Source organism: Monopterus albus, unplaced genomic scaffold, assembly GCF_001952655.1.
Source record: "Monopterus albus unplaced genomic scaffold, M_albus_1.0 scaffold43.1, whole genome shotgun sequence".
NCBI classification, from domain to species: domain Eukaryota; kingdom Metazoa; phylum Chordata; class Actinopteri; order Synbranchiformes; family Synbranchidae; genus Monopterus; species Monopterus albus.
The window spans coordinates 1,750,993-1,761,969 of NW_018127923.1; positions in this window are offsets into that span (position 1 = coordinate 1,750,993).

Genomic DNA, 10,977 nt, shown 5'->3' on the forward strand with positions numbered 1-10,977 from the left:
GGAGAGAACCCACGCAAGCACGGGGAGAACATGCAAACTCCACACAGAAAGGTCCCAGGTGGGGCCCGAACCCAGAACCTTCTCACTGTGAGGCAACGGCGCTAACCACTGTGCCACCGTGCTGCCCTCCATATCGATGTTTTTAGTATTATTATCAGAGAATCACATGATCAAGCAAGACACATGCTTGTTTCAGTTTGAGATTTGATTTGTTGATACTGTTCAAAAACCGACAAACCTGAAGCTTTCATGGGAGTAGTGGGTTGGCTGGTGGAAAGTGGCGAGACTACTGATACTGAAGATTTGGTGGAGTTTTGGAATCCTGACTTTTTAAACTCTGATTCAAGATAGTGACAGTACAAAAGTGGAGCCTGCAACAAAGAGGAAATCTTCTGTTTCATAGTATTTTGAATTATTATCTCCCTCTTTGACAAAGGGTATGTGACATATAACGTAATGTAGTAGAATAGAAATGTTTCTTTTTAAGTAAAAATAGAATTTTCACTCAACTGATGCAACATGGCAGTATTTACCCTGTGCAAAATTGATTTGGGCTGCACTTCACTACATTTAACAGCAGGTGTCACTAATGAACCTCGAGTAAAATGACACTTCCAGTAATGACTCTTTTTGTGATACAGTGGACTCCAAAGCTTCACTGCCTCAGGAAAGCTTTGTTTGTTAATCACTAGCATGCAGATTACTAAATATTTCTCCCACATGACCTCTGGGCTCTGTAATATCAACATTTTCTCAGCTGTTGGACAGGAAACCTATTGAATGGACAAGCCAACTCTACAAAGTCATGCACACAACTACTATAGAAATGCACATCTCTGAAAGTTGAACTTATGTAGCTGGGACTTTGTACAACTTTATGCCTTTGCTATGAAAATCCCAGTGCCTGGTCCCACTTCTTCTGCTTCTTCTGCTGAATATTAGTCACAAAACATTTGTGAATTAGAATTTGTAAATCCTAAAATAAATACCATATATACTGGAAAATACATTTTTGGAATTGCACATCTTGATGGACTTTTGAGAACTTCACAAAGTGACATTCAGATGGTTTTCAAAGTGAGATAATTTAGTGCAGTAAAATCAGTGGAAGTTAGGTTCTTTCTGTTTTGTCTTGATTAACATTTAAACTGGCTTTGAGCTGTTTTTACCTCACACTCAATGTCAGCATGCCCTCGAGCTATTCAGCACTGTGACAGTCATTGCAGAAGCTCCAACCTCTTACCCGACTTTTACCTATATAGTCAATATGACTATATAATTGTGTCACTATTTAACAGAAGTGCTGTATGTTCCCACAACAGAAAATGTACCTGAGGGGGCGACTGTTGTTCGGTGGGTAGAGCAATCGTCTCCCAACTTGAGGTTCAAATCTCAGTGCCTGCAGTCACAATGTCGAAGTGTCTTTGGGCAAGACACCGAACCCCAAGTTGCCCCCGATGGTTAGAGCCATCGGTGTGAGTTGGCGCCGCAGATGGCTGCCCTCGGTTCTGTACCGGAAACAAATTCATTGTGTCTGTAACATACTTGGCCAAATAAAGGTGATTATTATAATTATCCTGATACTCAGCAGTAATCCTGCGTGATCTTGCTGAGACTATTTCCCAGTGTTCAGTGTTCTATATTATCTTATGCTGCTGAGCCACTTTTCTTGCCTGTGTTGCTCTGAGCTAGTCATCTCATCTGTGTTTTGAGTTGTCTTACTATATAATACCTTGGCTTCTTGTACACCCGCCAACTTTAGCCCTGTTTTTCCCGCCATAAACCAAAACTGGGTCCTTATAGTCATTATACTCAAATTCTGGTCTATCACCATCATCTATTAGTATGACTACATGAAAGCTGGTCCCTGTTATGTGTTATCCTGGTTTTAATTTTAATTCCTGCATGATTCCAACATTATCTAGGTGGCTGTTCATCTGTGATTCTGATGCATCCATATTACAGACAGCATCTGTCATTTCTATACTGAGGAGCAGTTGTTATGACTAGGATTCTTTCCATTCTGGCCATTTTTATGATAGATTCTTTACTCTCATATCATAGTTTCCTCCATTAAACAGCTTACAGTGCGTATTCAAGGCCTATATCAAAGTAAAGGAGCTGACTGGATCAATATTAAGAAAATCAAAATTATTTTTTTCTTACAGAATTTTTTAAAATTTCCATAGAGAGAATGTTTGAATTTCTGTTGGCAAGAAGATCTGGACAGAATTTAGACACACTCATTAATCTCAGAGTTAATTTTCAACTAGCAATAGCACTTGAGGTGTGGTTCACCTGGAAAATGTCAGAGACAGATGCTAAACGTTGCTCTGCTCACATCTGCTCATTGCTGCTGCTGTTAATCACCTGAAACTAGCCACTGTGGGTCAGTCGCTCACAAGGCCTTCAGTGTGTGTAAAGATGCCAGCAACAAACACATCATCCCAGTGCATGGGGGGTTCTGACATTAACATTTAAACTTTAAACTACTTTACCTGTGACCTAGGTGTAGGCAGGAAGAGGATGTGCAGGACACATTCGAACACCAGGTCAGCTGTGCTGAGCCCTGGGCTGAACAACAATGACAAAAAAAGGTTTGGTCTGTCACACTGCTGTAACGGAGCGTTCACACATTCGGTAAACTTGACAAACAGCCAGTCACTAAAGTCAGGTGCTCAGAAAAAAAAGAAAACAAAAACAAGAGAGATAGAGAGAAAGAGAATGACAAAGAGGTGCGTAGGGCTTTATGTCCAGGTATTTAAAAATATATACTGAAGTCAGCCTCACCCACAGAGTCATCAGCATTGCTGATGACACCTCCCACCCCGCACACTCCCACTGCAGACTCCTGCCTTCAGGGAGAAGGTATCAGACTCTTCAGGCCCACTCCACCAGACTTACAAACAGCTTCATCCACCAGGCTGTGAGGATGCTGAACACTGTTCACTACTTCCCCCCCTCTTCCCATGGACCGAAACCCACCACAGAACATAAAAAGATATAAAAAGACTACCTCTGCTGTTGTACAAACTCAATACATTGCACCTCATCACCAACGCGCTGGTGATGCTGAACCATCTGACAATCTCCTATTATTGTTTACACTACTGTCACTGACTGTACAGGGTTTTGAATCACAGCTTATTGGCTGTACCGTTTAGATTTATCCTAATTACATCCATCCAGTTCTTATTCTGTTCTATTTTTATTCTACTTTATTCTATTTTAGTTCCTAAATGTTATGGCACCCAATACTAGGTGAGAGAGAAACGGTATTTCGATTTTCTGTATGTCCTGCACATATGGTGAATTGACAATAACATCCTTGAACCCTGAAAAAGTTTCAAGTACCAGTACAACCCCACTGGCATCAGTTCATCTTAACATCTGGCAAATACCTGCAATTACTACCTAGCTTTGCTTTTAGTGTCCCTTTATTAGCTTGTTTACAAACCTAACAGAATACGTCTTCTGACATAAACAGCTGAGTCTCGGGACAGTAGCTGTGTCAGATAGGAGAGAAGGACGAGGCCAGACTCAGGGTGAGAGCAGAGCGGTGAGGGCAGCTCTGCAGAAGGAGAGGGAGGGAGACAGCATAGGTTTGGGCTGTTTAAACAACCCAATAATATTTTTTTCCACAAAAAGTAGCCTATGTTCAGATGATTAAATGAGTTTATCAATTTCCATCTCCCTATGGTTGAATTACAGTGGTGTGGCTATAGTTAGTTTTATTATATTTGGATTAACTGTGAGGGAGATCATTGTTCTTTTGTGTGCGCAAATGGGTGTCCTGACATATGCCTGGTTAGCTCTGAAGAGTTGCTCAAGTACTTAACAGCAGTTTTTGCTAAGGCTCCATATCATTCTTTTTTTTTCTACCGCTTAGTCCCTGACCGGCGTCACCTGGGACTTTGTACAACTTTATGCCTTTGCTATGAAAATCCCAGTGCCTGGTCCCACTTCTTCTGCTTCTTCTGCTGAATATTAGTCACAAAACATTTGTGAATTAGAATTTGTAAATCCTAAAATAAATACCATATATACTGGAAAATACATTTTTGGAATTGCACATCTTGATGGACTTTTGAGAACTTCACAAAGTGACATTCAGATGGTTTTCAAAGTGAGATAATTTAGTGCAGTAAAATCAGTGGAAGTTAGGTTCTTTCTGTTTTGTCTTGATTAACATTTAAACTGGCTTTGAGCTGTTTTTACCTCACACTCAATGTCAGCATGCCCTCGAGCTATTCAGCACTGTGACAGTCATTGCAGAAGCTCCAACCTCTTACCCGACTTTTACCTATATAGTCAATATGACTATATAATTGTGTCACTATTTAACAGAAGTGCTGTATGTTCCCACAACAGAAAATGTACCTGAGGGGGCGACTGTTGTTCGGTGGGTAGAGCAATCGTCTCCCAACTTGAGGTTCAAATCTCAGTGCCTGCAGTCACAATGTCGAAGTGTCTTTGGGCAAGACACCGAACCCCAAGTTGCCCCCGATGGTTAGAGCCATCGGTGTGAGTTGGCGCCGCAGATGGCTGCCCTCGGTTCTGTACCGGAAACAAATTCATTGTGTCTGTAACATACTTGGCCAAATAAAGGTGATTATTATAATTATCCTGATACTCAGCAGTAATCCTGCGTGATCTTGCTGAGACTATTTCCCAGTGTTCAGTGTTCTATATTATCTTATGCTGCTGAGCCACTTTTCTTGCCTGTGTTGCTCTGAGCTAGTCATCTCATCTGTGTTTTGAGTTGTCTTACTATATAATACCTTGGCTTCTTGTACACCCGCCAACTTTAGCCCTGTTTTTCCCGCCATAAACCAAAACTGGGTCCTTATAGTCATTATACTCAAATTCTGGTCTATCACCATCATCTATTAGTATGACTACATGAAAGCTGGTCCCTGTTATGTGTTATCCTGGTTTTAATTTTAATTCCTGCATGATTCCAACATTATCTAGGTGGCTGTTCATCTGTGATTCTGATGCATCCATATTACAGACAGCATCTGTCATTTCTATACTGAGGAGCAGTTGTTATGACTAGGATTCTTTCCATTCTGGCCATTTTTATGATAGATTCTTTACTCTCATATCATAGTTTCCTCCATTAAACAGCTTACAGTGCGTATTCAAGGCCTATATCAAAGTAAAGGAGCTGACTGGATCAATATTAAGAAAATCAAAATTATTTTTTTCTTACAGAATTTTTTTAAATTTCCATAGAGAGAATGTTTGAATCTCTGTTGGCAAGAAGATCTGGACAGAATTTAGACACACTCATTAATCTCAGAGTTAATTTTCAACTAGCAATAGCACTTGAGGTGTGGTTCACCTGGAAAATGTCAGAGACAGATGCTAAACGTTGCTCTGCTCACATCTGCTCATTGCTGCTGCTGTTAATCACCTGAAACTAGCCACTGTGGGTCAGTCGCTCACAAGGCCTTCAGTGTTTTAACTAAGCACAGTGGGGCAATTTGCTCAGCTGTTATTGAGTAAACATCTGAATTATATCTGATCATCAGTCTCATGATTAAAATGCCTGGATTTGCCTGCCTCTGGGCATCAGTGACATTTATTTGCTATCTTTTGTTAAAAATACAAATTCACTGACTATATGACTTGAGCTGAGGACACATGCAGTATACCCCAACTATAATGTATTTCAATGTGGATTGTGTTATCATGTTTGCATGGAACACAAGTAATCTGATTACTCAAATGTGATTCTTGCATATCTTTATGAGTAAATAACCACAGCAAAAATAGCTTCATGTTATCCTGAGCTGCAAAACAACTCAGATGGAAAGCAAGTGAGGAAGACATGTCGAAGATATTCCTAAACGTTTCTGTGAGCATGTGTCTCGTGAACAATCACAATTTGTGTGGTACAGAGTCAAGCAACAGTGAGGTAAAAACAGGAGCTTTAATGTTCCCCTTCAAAGTATATTTAGTGAAGATAGGGCAGCACGGTGGCGCAGTGGTTAGTGCCATTGCCTCACAATGAGAAGGTTCCGGGTTCGGGCCCACCTGGGACCTTTCTGTGTGGAGTTTGCATGTTCTCTCTGGGTACTCTGGCCTCCTCCCACAGTCCAAACACATGCAGCTTAGGTTGATTGGTGTCTAAATTGCCCATAGGTGTGTGGTTGTTCGTCTATGTGTTAACCCTGCGATGGATTGGTGACCTGTCCAGGGTGTACCCCGCCTTCGCCCGATTGCTGGCTGGGATTGGCTCGGCCCTGCCCTGTGACCCCGGTCAGGGACTATGCGGTAGAGAATGAATGATGTTAAAGACTGATGCTGTAATGTTGAATAGTTATATGTGTATAGCCTCTAGCAATATGTCACATTGTTTGAGCTATAAAATCTTATAGCAATCAGTGAAATATACTGTATGGCCCACTGAGCTATCCATTAGATTTTGGAGCTGATCCAGGTCATCATCCGTATTCAGAAATTTTTAAAAGAAAGCTGCACCATTGTCAGATAGAGCCAATTTCAATATTTTGGCTTCTATACAATTCCTACAATGCTTGGACAGAAATTGCAAGATAACATCCACATAAGACCTACCACACACCAAAGTGTGACCTGGATCCAAGTAATATTCAAGATCTATTGATTCAGAATGTTCAAATCTATAGGGCTCATGAAAACACTACCATGTAACACCAAATGATGCTACAGACATTCAACTAAAACTCTAGTGATTCTGCTTGCACCAATAAGTTGTCGTCAGATTCTGTTTATTATTTAATATGTTAACCATTTATTTAGAGGTGCATTTTAACACATGTAACCCTTGGTGCTATTGAGCTGTTATGAACGCTTCCATTGCTATGTAACATAATGTGAGAATGTGTAAGACATTATTTTGGAACAGGCCAAGGAAAGCCCTGTTACAGTAGTGTTAAAAGAGCATACAATGATGCTGCTGTAAAACCATGAGAAGTGAGAGAGGGGAGACTCACAGTTACTGCCAGGTGGGATTTGTGCATGTAGTAGGTCCAAACCTGATGTGCCTTGAACTGTTTCTTCAGATGTAAAATGCATTCCAAAGTTCTCTCTTTTTCTTTCTCAACATTAAATTAATATCTGCATCACTGGCAAAAAAAAAGGACTTGCTGTTTGTTGGGAAAGCATTTGGGAAGATTTCAGAGTGAAATAAAACAACTGATACTGAACCTCAGGCCTAGCAATGTGACATTTCTTAGCATTAATGACCAGACCAGCACTCTGACTATGTCGAACCACATCTGAGAGATGTTGCACATGCTCCTCCCAGGCCTGGCTAAAAACATCATCAATATAGGCAGCTGCATAATCCTCTGCTCCACTCAGAACTTCATCCACCATCCTCTGAAAGGTTGCAGGCGCTCCATTCAAACCAAAGGGCATCACTCCAAATCGGAACAAGCCACTGGGAACTGTAAATGTTGTTAAGTTCTTTGAAAATTCTGTCAAGGGCACTTACACAGATTCAAGGTTGTAAGATAGTTGGCATTGCCCAAGCGCTTAATCAGTTCAAAAGCAAGTACAGCATTCAACTTAGGGAAATTAACACAAGATCTCAACCTGGGGTCATCTTTCTTAGGAACTAGCACAACAGGGCTACACCACTCGCTCCTAGATGGCTCAATAATACCATTAGCCATCATTTCATCCACTTCTTGTTTCAATTCAGGGACAAGTCTGACATAAATTCAACAGGCGATGTCGCTAATGGGCTGTTGTGTTGGAGAATGCAATTGAATCTCATGTTTAATAAGGTTCGTACAGATCTCTACAGTGGAACAAAAAACACAGACAAATAAGATATGTTTTCCACAATGGCAGTACCTCAAATCCTACCTGACATATTCAAGCCAGAATATGAAAGTAGACAACACGATAAACTGCAGCAGCATTCATTTGAATGTCTCCTCCATAGATAGGTAAACAACAATATATGTACCAATGAAGAGATGTGTGACACTCTAAACAAAGGAAGTAATTGAGAAACCCCATATTTTAACTGTCATAATGCAGACATAGTAACTTCTCCAGCCTTACAACAATTCTCTCTAACGTTACAGAAACAACACATTAACAGACATGCTACGTGTTTATTAAACTCACCGTTAAGTCCCACCGAGTAGTGGAAACATCACTCCCTTTCTTGTAGCTCCAAGATCGGTAAATTCAACTGGTGGTCGCTGCATCTTCCCCCACACGACCATATACAGTCCCACAGTAGTGAAATTAATTCCAACAGGTAGCTTAGCACTGACAGTAACATCATGGGTCGTTAATCGGCTGGTTAACCAGCAACACATCACATGCAGCAGACACACTGGCCTCAATCAGTCCAAACAAGTAGGTACTGTGCTCTGGGGGAATCCAGCGATGATGAGCTGATCATTCACTGCTGCGGGGGCTTTCACTGGCTGACTGCTTGTAGGTTAGATAGACCTGGCCAGGTAAAACAGTGAGTCCCTGTACAGGAACATTCCATGCAGTAACCTCAGGCCATGAATTTTTCTCCACATCCTGTGGTCACAGTGCAGCAAGAGGGAAATTATATCTACAGAACCACATTCAGTTAAAATTCTGCCGTCAGGTGATGTCAGGCAACCTCACATGAACACGCAACTGTCTGGAGATTATGACCATTCAAAGAGATCCTTAAACTATCATGTAATACTTTATATTGTTAGAAAAAACAGTCTCACAGAGTTTATGAGACAAAGTTGCGTCTGCATAGAAATACTAGAACACACATACACCTCATTTTTGGATGTTTTGGTCACATTTAAGATGATGCATGCAGTTTAATCCACTACAGTATATTCTAGATTATTTAAAAACATAATAATAATACATATCAAGCTATGGCTTAAGTTTTGCTTCCCTATAAACTGTGATGAGATCGTCCTGACCAAGTACCCCAACCTGCTGTCTGTTGTATTGGTGGAATGCCACACCAGCAGAGAAGTGACTACCAGCTTAGCAGCTGAAGGCATCCAGAAAGAATACAATGCATTGCAATTAATGTTAAATAAAGTCAGTATTGCATGGAAAACTAAACAGTCCGAGTGCAAACCTCTGCCAAGGCAGTTATGAGTCTTTGACTATGAAAACTTACCCCTAGCATTTGCAATCACATTGACATTATTAGCAGTTTAAAAATTATTTAAGACAAAATGTTCACTAATGGTAGTTTTCCTCAGAATATAGTTAAGTAATGTTTGAAGGAATGTCAAACCTGTTGACACCCTACTGAGTCAGCAGAGTCCATCCACCATCTTTAACACTTATTCCTGAACAGGGTCACTGGAGCCAATCCCAGCTGACACTGGGCGAGAGGTGGGGTCCACCCTGGACAGGTTGCCAGTCTATCACAAGGCTAACATGTAGACAACCACTCACACTCACTCCTACAGCCAATTTAGAGTTGCCAGTCAACCTAAGCTGCATGTGTTTGGACTGTGGGAGGAAGCCAGAGTACCCAGGGAGAACCCTCGCTGGACCAGGAAGAACTCCACATAGAAAGGCCCCTGGGTCTGCCTTGGTTGAACCTGGAACCTACTTGCTGGGAGTCAGCAGTTGATCTTAGTTGCAAATCTGTTGTTGTCTCACAGTAGTGAGTTTTCTGTAAATGTGAACATTCCAGAATATTATTTGGATCCATACTTTGGTGTGTGGTAGATCTTATGTGAATATTACAGTGCAATATTTGTCCACACATTAAAGGCATTATGTATAGAGTTAGAAACCAAAATACTGAGATTAGGTCAATCTCACAATGGTAAAAAATCCATAAGTTTTTTAGCTATGCTCAGTTTCCCCATAATGCCATTACACCTAAAAGCAATATTCCCATGACGATTTGACCCTTATAATATGAGCTGTGTGTCTGTCTGTTTGACTGAGTGCGAGGCTTAGCTGCACACACAAGCTGCAGGGAGAGGCCACAGCAGGACAGGGTGTGCTTTGACTGCGTTCACATACAGTCCTTCCTGCAGGGCTGTGCAGAAGTGTGGTCATGTTTATTTGTGCTTTAGAACATAACCACAGTGAAACTATGAGTAAATAACATTTTATTTCTCTGAATCAGTGCTGCTCCCTCTCTTCATTCACACACTAGCTCGCTCGACCACCGCTGCTCCCTCACCCTGTTGGTGCAGTGGATTTAGAACAGAGGCAGTGGAATGTGGACACAGAGATAAAAAGACCAGCTGTTAGGTACGACTCAGATCCTGTCACTGCTACCAGGAGCCACTGAATAGAAGATAACCAGAAAATTAACAGGCCTGTGCTGCAGTTCTATAGTGTGTCCAGTGTTAGCCGCGACGTTTAAAGGGTTTTTGGCTCTCCAGGGTTCTGTTCCAGTCACATGACTGAAAACTACAAATTGGCCCTGTCTCACAATGATAACAAATTATTTAAAAAATTCCTGCATCCAGATGATGATCTGGATGAGCAGCAAAATCTTACAGATTGTTCTGTGGGCCATACACTACCTCTCCAAAACATTTCATCCAAATCCATTCATTCCATTCATTCTTTGAGTTATGCTGTAAACAAACCAACCAACAAACAAACAAACTCCACTAAAAGCATCATCTCTGCCCCTGGCAGAGGTAACAATATGTCAGTGGTTAATTTGTAAAAGACTGCCATGAACATGTCCTAATGACAAAAAAAGAGATCAAGTGAAATGCTTTGGGAAAACACAATCAGCTTATGCGCTTTGAGAGAGGACTGGACTGAGAGGAAACTATGCTTTATTACAATGTGGGTTTCAGATCTGTACTGCAAAAAGTAACTATTAATATCTTGGACCACAGGGACATCACTAAAACTAGGTTGGATGAAGGAAGAAACATGGACAATCACATAATTGTTTGTTTGACCTAGATGTACACATTCACTGTTTTCCAATATAGTACCCAACTATTAGGAACAACTGGTGCATTTACTTCT